Below are 7,380 nucleotides of genomic sequence, written 5' to 3'. Positions count from 1 at the left end.
TGTTGGGGTAGCAGTATACAGGAGCAGCAGGCCACTTGCCAAATATGGCAAGGATGTTGTTCCTGTGGTGTTTATAGTGGGGTTTCTGACAGAGGAGACTGGGACCAGAAGGAAGACAAGGCTGAGTATTGTCGTGGCTGACAGAGGGTCAGCTGTAACTCTTAACTTTAATGTTTTATGTGTATGGGTATTATGCCTGTAGTATGTCTGTACACCACATGTATAACTGGCGCCCTCAGAGGACAGAAGAGGGTACCCCTGGAATGGTAGAGTTACAGACAGTTGTAAGCTGCTGTGTGGGTGCTAAAAATTGAACCATGGACCTCTGGAAAAGCAGCTGATACTCTTAACCACTGAGCCCCCTCTCCAGCCACCCAGGACTGTCATTCTTGTTGGAATACTAATCTTTGGATCTGTGGTGAGGAAAAGCCTGGTGCTTCTGGGCCCCTAGTTATCAGGAGGATGTGGGACAAAGCAACCAGTCCATGCTAGCTGAAATACAACCAGAGAATGTAAGGCCTAGTCATGTAGCACTGTATTGAGCATGGGCTGATGTGTGAAATGGTAATCTCCTTTATGGACTCTCTGGCACTGGGCAGTGGAGTCCTTTTGTTCTATTCCAGGTGTTAGAGCCCTTTTCAGACAAAACAATGGTAATAGGTATAGTGAGAAAATGTGTTATCAAGATAGCTGTTCAAATTGGATCTACAGGTGATCATTGCTCATGATGATTTTAAATGTCCACTAAATATTTATAATTTTTAAATGTAACACAACATGCTAATTAAATAATTGTATTTAGGTACTCTGCCTTAGTTGTAACTACAAATACAATTAAGGGAATAATTAAAACATTCAGAACTGGCTAATACGCTTTGTTTGAAAGTCTTCTGTCCTCATGAGAATTTCAGATGGAAATCATGTGGTTAGAAAGGACCAGAAATCGTATGAATGTTATGAAATATAGAGATATAATTGCTGTCAATGTAAGTAATGTGGCTTTGCTGAGTAAAATAAGATGATTGCTTAGGGTTTTCCAAAACCCCTGAAAATTGCTTCTATACCACATGTGGTATAAATAAAATGTAAGTCAAAGGAATGAGGAAAGATAAACATATAATTAAAAGCAGCTCAGTATGTACTCTGGCTCGTTCATTTCAGTGATGGCATCTGTAGTTTATGGCGTAGTTATAGACCAGCAATATATCGGAGTTGACTACATGCCGTAAAACACATCAATGCAGCTCAGCCCCAAATTATTATACACAAACAATAAATCCACCCCGTTAACAGGATAAATATGATAACCCTTGATGCTTTCTGAGAGTGCCAGAATGGGATCCTTTGGTGCATAGCTTTGTCTCTCGAAGGAACAAAGGTTACTTTGGCTTGAAGTACCTCCCTGACTTCAGTTCCTTCTCCATCTGTAGCTTGAATTAAAAGTAGTTACAACAAGACTGTAGCCTTGAAAAGCATGTATGCTGATTACTGTTTGTGAGTCCAATAAAAGACCTGAGCGCAAACATTTATTTGTTTAACGCGAGCTTCCTACGTTGAAGGTCAGTTTTAGTTGAAGTGATGTGATAAGCCCGAGTTCAGGTTCTTTTAAATTTACATGTTATCATGGAGCGATCTTTGGTATTCTATTTTTAACCTTGAATCTTGCCCAGTGTCTTGTAAGAAAAATAGCAAGTGCCCATGACAATCGCTTGAGGGAATCATCGTGGTTTTGAGGTTTTTCTCTAGGAGACAGTTATTCAAACCAACGGAAAACCACTTCACACATTGCCAGATGGAACAGTTTGATAAATGCTGTGGGGGTCTGGACAGAGAGTTAGTTTTTTACCCACCATGGTCTAGCTTTGTCTTCTAAGAAATGGATCTAAGGAATTGAAGCGAATACTATGATTAACATCAGGAGGAAGTGCAAGGTTGTGTATGGGTGGGTTGCCATGCAAACTCACTTTATATGTTATTGACATGAACAAAATATCCAAGAATCATATGGGTCTGTGTACAGTTCCCGTGTTTTGTGCTGTATTCAGTGGTGGGCAGTTGACATGAATCTAGACTTTACCAAAGATTTGTCTTTTAAAGTCTACTGTATTATTTGGAGCAATTGATAATTGTCCACGGGTGTAAAAGCCTACTGCAAGGTGTCTGCGTGATTATATGTGGTATGTACGTCTAGTGTGGCTGCATATGTATAAATGATTTTCTTTGAGAACATTTAATAGAATTTTGAAGTATAATTTAAATATCTCCATATAACAAATAAAACATTTTTTCTTTCCTTTTTTTCCCCAGAGCAGTAAGGCTTTTTGTCAGACTGCACAAAAGAGGCTTATTTACTTTCTTTATATTGATTTTTAAAAAAAAATATTTATTTTACATTCCAACCATGATTTCCCCTCCTTCCTCTCTTCCCATTTCCCACTCCTCCATTCCACTCTATCTTCATTTCTCTTCAGAAAATGGCCAGCCTCGATGGATATCAATCTTTCCTGGCATATCACTTGCAGTAAGGCTAGGCCCCTCCTCTTCTAGGGCTAGCAACCCAGTAGGGGGAAAGGGTCTTAAAGGCAGGCCACAGAGTCAGAGACAGCTCCTGCACCTTCTTTTAGAACTCCCACAAGAAGATCAAGCTACACAACTGTGACATATGTGTGGAGGGCCGAGGGAATAGCGCTGCAGTGCATGAGGAATGCAGAGGTCAGTCTGCAGTGCAGTCCCTTTCCTGGCAGTGCGCATGTGTGAATAATCACCCCCTGGTCATACGGTAGTCTGAGGGATCTTCATACTATTTCCCCCAATGGCCGCATTAATGCATGTTTCCACGAACACCCTGTCTTCATATTCATACCTTCACCAGCTCTTGCTCGCTCTCGCGCTCTCTCTTTCTCTTTTTAAAGTAATCACTATCCTATAGTTACAGCTGTTACCTCATTATGCTTTCTTTGCATTTTCCCTGCTGGCTAGAATAGTTTCTGTCGCTATAATTTTTTTTTAATATAACTTCTTACAAATGGAATGAAAGGGAGCTATTGCCAGCTCATAGAATTAGTATGTGTATGAGTTAGAAAATACCACCCCACTCTTCAGTGACAATATTGTTTTATGCTACAGCAGCAGCAGTCAGTATTTCTAGGCTTTTCGTCTTCTTGCTAACGTGTGGTATTGTCAGAATTTTAAATTATTCCCATCTAACTGCATGGTATTGTGGTTTTGACATACATTTCCCTATGAATTATGATGTTTGTCATCTTTTTATGTGCTTGCTGTACACAGTTCTTTATTTACATTTCGAGTGTAGTTCAAATTGAATGGTAAAGTTCCTATATCCCTTTGGTAAAAGTTCTGTGTTCAAATATAGTTTGCAAATATTTTACTCTAATAAAATGTTGCCCTAATTATTTTTAATATTTGCCTTTTCGTTTATTTATTCTTTTGAAAAACATTTAAACATTTTCCATCTGATTGAATTTGGCATTTAAAAAATGGTTTCTACCTTTATCCTATTTTTAAATTATTTATTTTTATTTCATGTGCATTGGTGTTTTGCCTGAATGTACATCTGTGTGAGGGTGTCAGATCCCCTGGAACTGAAGTTACAGACAGTTGTGAACTGCCGTGTGAGTGCTGGGAATTGAACCCAGGTCCTCTGGAAGGGTACTCAGTGCTTTTAACTGCTAAGCCATCTCTCCAGCCCCTTTATCCTATTTTTAAAATTTAGTTTTAATTGGATTTATTTTAATTAGTTCTTGTCGATATTGACAAGGGTTCATTTGTCAAATATGGCTTGTTACAGTTGTTACTGTACCATTTCTTGAGATTAATCCTTTTAAAAGCCATTTTATTATTATTGTTGTTAATTTTTATTATTTTTGTTATTTACATTGGCGTTCTGCCTCCATATAAATCTGTGTGAGGGTATCAGATCCCCTGGAACTGGAATTATAGACAGTTGTGAACTGCCATGTGGATACCAGAATTCAAACCTGTATATGTGTGTTCATGTAGTTCAGACTTGTGTGGTTAGTACAAATTGCCACTCAACACACAAGTAGTTCCGCACACATGCAATTCAGCACGTGTGGTCCAGCAGTGTGTTGTTCAATGTATGTGGAGTTCAAGATATGTGCGTTTCAGTATGCATGTGGTTCAGTAATTTGTGGTTTAGTACATGTGGAATTTAGGATATGTGTGTTTCAGTACACATGTTCGCTACATATGTGTATCAGTATATGTGTGGTTCAGCAATGTATAGTTCAGTACATGTATATTTCAGTACACCTATAGTTAATTACACGTGTGTCAGTATATGTGTGGTTTAGTAATATGTAGCTAGTACATGTGTAGTTCAGGATATGGGTGGTTCAATCATGTCAGCCATTAACTGATTCATCATATTTGAATTTCCTTCTGACTACGAGGACTTGTCCTGGATTCAAAGCAAAGTGAGACAATTCACCACCTTTGATGTACTGTCAGTTTATTGGGATTTCAATTCGTCTATCACGGTGTTGGCAGTGTTGAGATGTGGGTTATTTAAATCTAACTAAAGACTAGGGAATGGTCTTAAAGCCCAGTACTCAAGTCATAATAACGTCCTCACAGTGTGGCATCTGGTTTGGATCACATGACTTCCCCAGCCTGCTGCCTCACAGTCTCGTTTTCATGAAGGCACTTTATGTTCAGCTGACTGCCGTTTCCTTTTCTGGCTCGCCATCAGAGTCAGTGGCATTCTACAACCTCCCCGGACCCAATTAGCATCGGCTCTGACCAGGTCTTTGCAGCCTCCACCTTCACGTCCACATCAGTGTTTCCAGGGTGAGGCAGACTTTGATGTAGCTCCTCAGTGAGCAGGCATCAGAGCAGATAAGATCTAGGCTCACATTCCTGTTCTGCCCTCAACAGCTGCATCATTTAGTAGATGGCCTCATGCTGCCCGAGCCTCAGATTCTTCATCTAAAAATGGAGATGTTGCTAGCGTCATAGGGCTGTTGTGAGGATTGATTGAAATGATAAAAACAGAACACTTACACTGGTGGCTGTCATAGGATTAGCATCCCATAATTCTTTGTTCTGTACTGAAGATTAAATCCAGACCATCATGCAAGCTGGGCAAGCACTCTGCCACCAAGTCACTGAGCTAGATCACCAGTTCCCAAAACAAAATCTATTTTACCAATTCTTTGAGAATTTTATGCTCCACTTCTCCAGGTAACTCTTCCCTGACCCACCCTTATCTCCCCACCCACTCTTCACTTTGTTTCCTCATTTTTTGACAAATAGCTCACCAAGTTCAGTTTGTGCTGTGCGTATAGTCCTGGGTGTGAGGCTTTCCATGGGAACCTGGTTGATCTACCAGTGTCCACAGCCTTCAAGACACCTGACTCTCCACGTTGTGTAGTATAGTCATTGGGGTCTGCATACCACGTTTTCCCATGAAAGCAGTCTTAATCAAGTGCGTTTTGTTTCAGCACTAGGTCTCACTTATAGCTGTGTAATGTATCCAAGATTTAGAGCATAAGTGTGCAGGGCTCTAAAATTTGGGGAAATGGAGGCTCTAGGTTCTTGGGAACATGAAGCACTAAACAGCATGGCCATCATGAGAAGGGCCTAGGTTCCTGTGGATATTCTAGGGAGTTGACATCTTAAGTACAAGCAGGAACAAAGCCACAGAGGCTCAGTGTCCTCAACCAGCATGTGACAGTGAGGGCTCTGATGTCTGAGGCCTAGGCTCTCACAGTCTGTGCTGTACTGTGAGCACTTGACAGGGTATCCTGCACTAATGGGCATCATGGCACTGAAATTACACCATTGCATTCCTTCCACAGAGAGAATTGCAGTGAGAGAGGAAACATAACCTTCCCACCCATCTTCAGGGGCTGTTTTTCATACAGAGGCTCATCTGGTGTGAAAAAGATGATGCCACTTTAAATGTACATACAGAAACAAAATCAACAGGAAACACAATACCAAGAAAGCTATCAATACCAAGAGATTATTAAATAGCTGCCAGCCATTACCCCAAAGGAATGGACACTTGCGTGTGTCCAACAGAGAAGTCAGATTAATTATCTCAAAGAAACTCAGCACACTATAAGAAAAATCAGAGTTAATGAAAACCACAGAAAGAACGGAAAAGGGTGGTAATGAAATCAGAAAACCAGTAGAATTCATGCAACTATATGAAGCAGGCTGACGTTCATGTTACTGGAGTTAAAAGTAGAGGGAAAAAAGTGGGGAAAACGTCTGCAAAGGAAAAATGTGCAAAACAGCATATATATGTATATTCTATATTAATACATCACAGTGAGGTGTTGAAAAACCAAGGATTATTGTTAAGGAGAGATAAAATGCCATAACAAAAAGCTGTTCTTTTTTTTTTTTTAGAAATATGTGTGTGTGCCACATGGAAGGGAGTCTGTGGGTGTTGGTTTGGATGCCCAGAGACACCAGAGGAGAGTGTCAACTCTGCAGTTATGGGAAGTTCTAAGCCACTGGCTTGCATATTGGGAACTGAATTCAGGTCCTCAACAAGGTTAGCAAGCACTTCTACTTCCTGAGCCACCTCCTCAACCCTGTGGATTACAACTATTAATGTACGTATGTAGATTGAGTGGATTTCATGGAAAAGGTTCATACATTTCAAAAAAATGAAATGTTTTGGGAATATGTTTTTATATGTGTGGATGGTTACATGTAGCAAAATATAGACAAGTGTTCAAATTATTCAAATACTTTAAATAAATTTATTTTAAAAGTTTAAAAAAAAAAAGAAACCTGCCTTTCTCTTCCTGTGAACTTCTCAGCTAAGGGTGGAGACTCATGCTAGAATGATGAACTGGTTTGATCTCGTGCAGGACACCACAGCTGCTGGGGGTTCATGAGTTCAGTGGTCCAGTCATGCTGGGAAGATACTGTTTTTTTCTGGTCCTCCCTGACTTCTGGCTCTTACAGTCTCTCTTCCCTCTCATTCAGAATAGTGTCTAAATCTAAAAGCGTGTGTGTGTGTGTGTGTGTGTGTGTGTGTGTGTGTGTGTATCTGTATATCTGTGTGTGTGTGTGTGTATTTGCCTGTGTCTCTCTGTCTATGTCTGTGTGTATCTCTCTGTGTGACTGTGTCTGTGTGTAATATAGATGTCCCATTTGTGGCTGAGCACTTCACTGACACTCTTTTTAAGCAAAAATTTATTTTATTTATGTGTATGCATGTCTGTCTGCACACATGATTTTACATTCGCCACACGTGTGCAGGAGCCTGTGGAGGCCAGAGGAGTGTATCCAGTCCCTTAGAGCTGGAGTTATAGGCAATGGTGAGCTTCCATAGGGGTGCTGTGAACTGAACCTGAGTCCTCTGCAGGAATAGTAAGT

Source organism: Meriones unguiculatus, chromosome 14 (assembly GCF_030254825.1).
Source record: "Meriones unguiculatus strain TT.TT164.6M chromosome 14, Bangor_MerUng_6.1, whole genome shotgun sequence".
In the NCBI taxonomy this organism is placed as follows: Eukaryota; Metazoa; Chordata; class Mammalia; order Rodentia; family Muridae; genus Meriones; species Meriones unguiculatus.
Note: the sequence above shows the minus strand (reverse complement) of the source record.